General features: G+C 40.5%; 1 long non-coding RNA gene across 1 annotated transcript; it reads left to right on the top strand.

The window, feature by feature from the left end:
• Nucleotides 1-4,324: 4,324 nt before the first annotated feature.
• LOC107728003 (uncharacterized) lies at nt 4,325-5,558 on the top strand. Its single transcript, XR_001638420.1, has 4 exons — nt 4,325-4,451; nt 4,547-4,603; nt 5,137-5,242; nt 5,361-5,558. It is a non-coding gene; the product is annotated as an uncharacterized LOC107728003 (long non-coding RNA).
• Nucleotides 5,559-6,736: the final 1,178 nt, after the last annotated feature.

Raw genomic sequence — 6,736 nt, 5'->3', positions numbered from 1 at the left:
AGAAGGTTAATAAAAAAGACTTCAAAAGAAAAAATGCGCTTCACGTGGATGATTATAATATCTATAGGGCGCTCAGCGCGTGGGCGTGGTCGCATTAGATATAGACTGGACATCGCGTTGGTTTCATATGGATTACTTTATCACAGAATATTTGCTTTCGATAAGACTTGCTTAGTTTAAAAGTAGACATGTGAAGCTTTCTATAGATATATCTCTCATGTCTCTTTGTTGAGTATTTGCTGAGTTACAGTTCATTTTAATGACGCGTTTCTAAATAAAGATCACGCAGACCAAGGCGGCAGACAGCGCACCCTGTTTGTTTTCTTTATTTTATAAATGCACAAAGTTTTGTTGTTATTATGTGTGTATACAAATAAAAGTAGACCATTTACAGATTCGATTGATGTATTGCTCTTATCTGTAAGATCAAAACTGAAAGTGTAATTTAAGTTCTTTTCGGTGTTATCAGGAGAAGATGCCACAAAACGCGTATCCGCGTTAGTCGACCCCAAAGGGTTAAAGCTAGAAACACAGCCAGCATCTCCAGTCAACTCATGCGGCACGTGAGATGGCGGCCGAGCGGCCACTCATGACCGCTCCCAACTGGTGAGAGATGCATCCGTCGCTAGCATATGCGGCGACCAAGAGTTCCCAGCACCAGGCCCTGAGATAAGAACCAAGGTTTCCTTCACATGTCTAAGGCACGTAGGCACCGCCGCGTGACCTTGAGCATGCAAAGCGGTCGAACCGCCATCCGCTCTGATTGAGCTAATATCAACCAATCGTCTATGTGGTTGAGTCGTGAAAATGTGGGGTGAGAATGCAAGGCCAAAGGAAGAACTCGGTGTTGGTAAGCTTTTGCCCCCAAAAGCAAACCTCAGGAACTTCCTGTGATGAGGAAGGATGGAGACATGTGCATCTTTTAGATCGATCGTGCCAAACCAGTCCTCAGACTTGATTTGAGACACAACTTGTTTGAGTGCGAGCGTGCTGAACTTCAGTTGCCTGACTGAGCGGTTCAAATGACGCAGATCTAAAATAGGACGCCACCCTCCATCCTTCCTCGGAACGGTGAAGTACCGACTGTAGAACCTGGACTCTGCTACGCGAGGAGAGACCACCTCGATGGCCTCCTTCCTCAAAAGAGTAACTACTTCTGTTCCATGACCAGAGCCTGCTCGGGACCCACCATAGTGGGGTTGACCCCGTTTAAACTGAGGCGGAGGAGAACTGGATTCTATAGTCTCACTCTACAGTGCAGGACCCACCAAGACACGTTAGTCTACTAAGGGAATCAGTCTCTCGAGATTGACCTCTGGTGTAATCAGAGTGGCTAGCTCGGTGCCCATCGAAAATTATATATATAACTTCTCATAGTCAGATAAATACTTCATTTTATTCCTCAGAATTAAATGCAATCAAACAACCAGACGAGTAAACACGGTCTGGTGTGGTAAGAATCACATCAAAAACTGAAAATTATGTAATACACGCTTTGCCTCGGCAGCGCACGAGCCGCTTGGTCACACAAACAATATCATTCTCCTCGGAGAAAAATAGCTGCAGCAGCGAGTTCTCACTCAGAGAGGGAAGAAACCGCAGTTAGCGGGACCGAACCACGAGCTCGCAAGCACGGACACACTTCTCGGAGCGTGCCCGGCGGGAGCAGAGCGTTCAGCGGGGAGAAGCACAATCAGCCCTTTATTTCCGAGAGCTGACTGCGCGAGCTCCGCTACCCAGTAAATGCTGCTCATAATAATATAGACATAATGCTTGTGCGACTGTAAAACAGCTCCGCTCCACAGTAAAGCTGCTCATTATAATATTAGATATAATATGCTTGTGGAACTGATGCTTGTGGAACTGGCGAGCTCCTCGACACCCTCATCAACCTCCTCGGAGGAAGACAGGTGGAGCGTCGAGCCCTCTCACCGGGTGGAAAGAACCGCAGCGCGGGCTTCCGAACCCCGAGAGCGGGCGCTGGATCTGGTAGGTGAGGAAGAAGATAGGGACTCGCACGTCTACATTCCCTCCACCGGATCCATATGCAAACCCCACTAGCACAGTCGCTGCTTCGCCTCGGCGAAAGCGGGGCCAGCGCCACAAGAAACGCCGGTGAAGACTCCCTCCTCAAAGAGAGCCCTCGGAGAGCAAAGCATACGCAGTGACAAACGTTCGCAATGCGGGCAGTCAGCTCCCTTTGAGAGTGAGCTGTATACAGGTCAGGCAACAAGGCTACTTTCACTTTGAAAAGACGTGCTAGCTGAGAGGAGTTTCGTCAAAGCTGACTAAAAGTGATCGAGGATGGATAATTTTGACGAACTTGATGAACCTGTGATATCTTTTTCCTGGCGAAAAAGGAAAATAAAAGCTGAAACGTTTTCACGGAACCTTGCAAAAGCACCGTGTTACAATGGTGTGGGAAAAGCTCTGTGTATTGCGTTTAATCACATCCTAAAAGTGATTGAGGATGGATAATTTCGACGAACACAACAACAACAATGTTTGTCAGGCATCTACATTGTCAACTGAGGAGATTACAAAGATTAAACGAGTGTTTTTTTTTAACTCTTAAACATGAAATGTGGAGTTATCTGCTTTTGCCAAAAAACGACTGTTGGAGTTATCTGCTTTTGCTATAAAACAAACTTTTAATATGTAAAAAAAACATACATTCAATGAACTTTAACTTTGTAAATTACCTGTCTTTGTGTAAGTTATTATTACTTAATCAAAACAACCCAACTGCAGTTTGATTGACATTACTTGGAATGCGCAATAAAAAAAACGTGATTTCTGAAGAAAAAATAAATTAATTAAAATTTAAGAGTTATCGGTTTTTGCAAATGAACTCTTCATATGTTTATGTATATATATTACAAGATGCACTCTCTTGATGTATATACATAGTCAGATCCTTGAAATTGGCTCGGGACATCCCTAATTATCTTAAATTGTAATAATATTTCACAATATTACTGTTTTTTTCGGTATTTTTGACTAAATAAATGCAGGCTTGATGAGCATAAGAGACTTATTTCAAAAACATAAAAAATAGTAATGTGTCCAAACTTTTGACCGGTACTGTATAAATAAAAATATATAAAATTTAAAATGAAATGTTGTATAAATAGAAAGGTTAGGAATCATATTTGTTTCAAGTGCTTTTTATTGGGGCAGGGGGGCCTCCAACATGAACTTTGCCCAGGGCCTCCAAATGTCTAGAACTGGCCTTGCGTTTGGAGTCACTGGTGTCAAACTTGGTATGGCACATGCTGACATGCCTAGTTTAAATAATAATTATAAAAATGGTTAAATATTTGTGTAAATGGACACTGCTTTGAAATGAAGGGAAAGTTTGCCAAAAAAAGAAAGAAAGAAAAGAAAATTCTGACACCTACTCACGTCACCCTAAACTGACTTTCTTTCATCTGTGGAACATGCTTTCATAGTGCTGCAAAGAGCAGCGTGAACATGTTGCACGAAAGCAAGTAAGTCAAACGTCAATTTTAAAACAACATGAGGGCTAGTAAATGATGACAGAATATTGTACTCTTTCTTCAAGCAGCAGTTTATACAGGTTGACTGCTGGTTTTCCATACACTGTCAGGTCTGAAAACATCAGCACACACTTACTGGTGTAAATCAATAGTTTTGAATTACTTTTTTCATTAGGACGCTGCTCACTCTGAGAGCTGTGTCCGAGTCCAGCACGGTGTACGGTTGAAGCAGTGATATTCAATCCAACAGACACATCATGTAGGCGGACCATTTTTTTCTAATTTACCACCATATTCCTTTTCAACATTCATACGATAAAAGGCTTTCATTTGTTGCAGATGTTCGCCCAGGGAGCAAGAAGCAAATCTGAAATGGAGACTGCAAAGAAGTGCTGAGGCAGCAGAACGCTTTATTTGAACTGTGATTAATGACATTTTGAGATGCACTGCTTACTGGAGGACAGCCAGAACTCAGTGCTTTAGCCAACGCTAACACTAGCTGTCAGGCCATCAGGGTGTGGTCATCAAACAGACCTCATCATATCCCTGCAGAAGATATCACTCTTGGTAGCCTAGCTAAAATCAATGTGTAGCCTTTATGTGTTATACTTATACGTGTTATAAGTTGCAGTTAGCTTTCTGTTTGAGTTAACAACAAGATTAAGGATTACAATGGATCTGAAATAGCTATACCTCAAGCAAGGCCAAAGGAAGTTAATTTTCCCCACATAAAAAAAAAAAACATAATTATGAGATAAAAAGTCAAAATTATGAGATACTAAGCTATTGTTATGAGATACAAGACACAATTGTGAAATAAAAAAAATCAACATTGTGCAAACATGAAATGCAAAAGCCAAAATTATGACACAAATCAAAATTAAGAGATCAAAATTTAGATAATTGCCCCTTATTACAACTTGTCAATTTGGACTTCTTTCATAATTATGAGTTAGTATGTCATAATTTTGAAAAAAGTAATAATTGTGACTTTTTATCTCATAATCCTGATTTACCAAAGTATGCTTGTTTTTCTTGTTTGGCAGAAATGAGCCATACAAGACCACCAGGGCAGCAGAGCAGATATTTTCCCTCTCCGGTAGGTTAGTATGAAATTATGGTTTTTGGGCATGCATAATGAGTCAAATCAAACTAAGATGATGCCAAATTCCAAAAAAGAAAAACCTTGTTGGTGATGTTAACAGACAAAGACTTTCAACAGACAGTTTCAACAAGATGTTCACAGACAGTTTGTGTGGTAAACTGAGTGGGAAACGCTGACTCCTACCCAGGAGAACTAGGTCACATATGAATGTTGCAGCTGTTGTATGATTCTATATTGCAATGATAGTGAATGATTTCTCAATCACTTACAATGAACAGTCTGTTCAAAATTAATTCAGCTGACCTATATATTGTTCCTTTGCCAAGTTTTTGATGAATTCAAGGTCTGACAGTCACAATTGTAGAGACTGTAATTAGCTTGTATGTTCCTCAAACTCCTGTCAAGAAGCACACCCTCCTGGAAATTGCCAAGATCTTTGGAGACCAGCTGTAGTGTGAGAAGAGCATAACATGTGCCAATGAAATTGATGTTTTCTCACATCCTGTGTTGTCATAATTTTGACCCTGGAAGCTGCCTTCACCACATATTTTTATCAAAGCTTGAACAAAGGAAGGAAATCTGACGTGCCCTGGAGGAAACTGCACAACGTTGAAGTTTATTGAAGTCTGGTACTACTGTAAGTGCACCATTTATGACCCTGCAGGTTGATATCATCTCACTCCAGTTTTCACACCAAGTTCCCAAACTGTGATTTTAGTCATGTACCACTCCCATTAATCTTTTTCGTATTGCAGGAAACCCCCCTATTGTGTTGCAACACCCAGTCTGGCTTACAACATGCACTAAACAGATTTATACGTGCCTATGTAGGTGGAGGCCTCACTGTTTGGTTCCTGGAATGGTGTGATAAACCCCATCATGGAAGCAGAGCCAAAGGTCAACCAGGAAAAGCAAACTTGGGAAGCAAGAATGCTTTGCTCTGAGGAAGTACATCATAGACACTCGGGAAGGCAACACCTCCCCAGTGAGTCAGCATTACTGCTAGGTGGACTCTAGGATATGACATTAATAAAATGTTCTTATGGACACCTTTAAAGGGGTCATATGATGCTTTTTTAAAGATCATTATTTTGTGTATTTGGTGTAACAGAATATGTTGACGCTTTAATGTTCAAAAAACACATTATTTTTCAAATACTTTTTAGGGGGGCGTGGCAGAGTCTTAACTTTGATAAAGAATATATCTTTGGTTTTGAGACTTTAGTCTTTGCAACTTCAGGGATCTTATCTATGCACAATCAGCTTGTAACACTCCAAAGAGAAAGGAAAACTTGAAATCGCATCATATGACCCCTTTAACAAAAGGCCTAAAATTGTTTCTGAAGGATGAGATGCTCCTTTTTCTTTGGGACTGGCATGAGGTCAAAATGTTTGGGATAGAGCATTTCAAAAGCTACAGCAGACCACATGACTTCGGGATTTAAAGAGCAGGTCATATGGGTTTTCGAAAAATATCTCTTTTGCAGTTTGTAAGGTAGCTATCCTTCAATGTAAACAGTCTGCAAAGTTGTTAATCAAAAAAGTGCATGATAAATAAAGATATTGTATCTCAAAAGAAAGAGTCGACTCAGAATTGCCTTAACGAGTCGTTATATTTTCTAATCTTCTGCCTGCTACCGATCTACGTCACTGGGTAACACATTAGCATCATTTTTTTTGTGCTAATATGTGATGTATACCTAATGCAGCTTTAGGTTTCCAGGTAAAGCACAATTTACTGTTTTACTGAAATAGTTCTGATAATTCGCTGTGAACCCACTATTTCCTAAGTATGTGTCGATGAATGTAGACTGTCGTTGTTCTAATTACTTCGTTTAATAATAAATAATGTAGTGTAGCGCACAGACTTTATAATCATTGTGAAAGTGCTGTTTATGTAGTTACAGGGTTAATGCAGAGAGTAGAAGACCCGGTAGAGAGAGACCAGTTAGTTAGGCTGGGGCGCATGTGATACAGCTGTTCTGCGTTATAATTAAAGGTTAAGACACAGAGCATCTTTTGTCTCTCATTCTTCAGACATTACAGTAGACATATTTTGGTTTTCAAACTGTATTGTTTCATCAGTTAGCCACGTTAGCACTCAGCTAACGTATCCACCATTATTGTTTTG

Source organism: Sinocyclocheilus rhinocerous, unplaced genomic scaffold (assembly GCF_001515625.1).
Source record: "Sinocyclocheilus rhinocerous isolate Xijiao unplaced genomic scaffold, SAMN03320098_v1.1 scaffold2051, whole genome shotgun sequence".
Taxonomy (NCBI): Eukaryota; Metazoa; Chordata; class Actinopteri; order Cypriniformes; family Cyprinidae; genus Sinocyclocheilus; species Sinocyclocheilus rhinocerous.
This window is presented reverse-complemented; position numbering and strand designations above follow the sequence as displayed.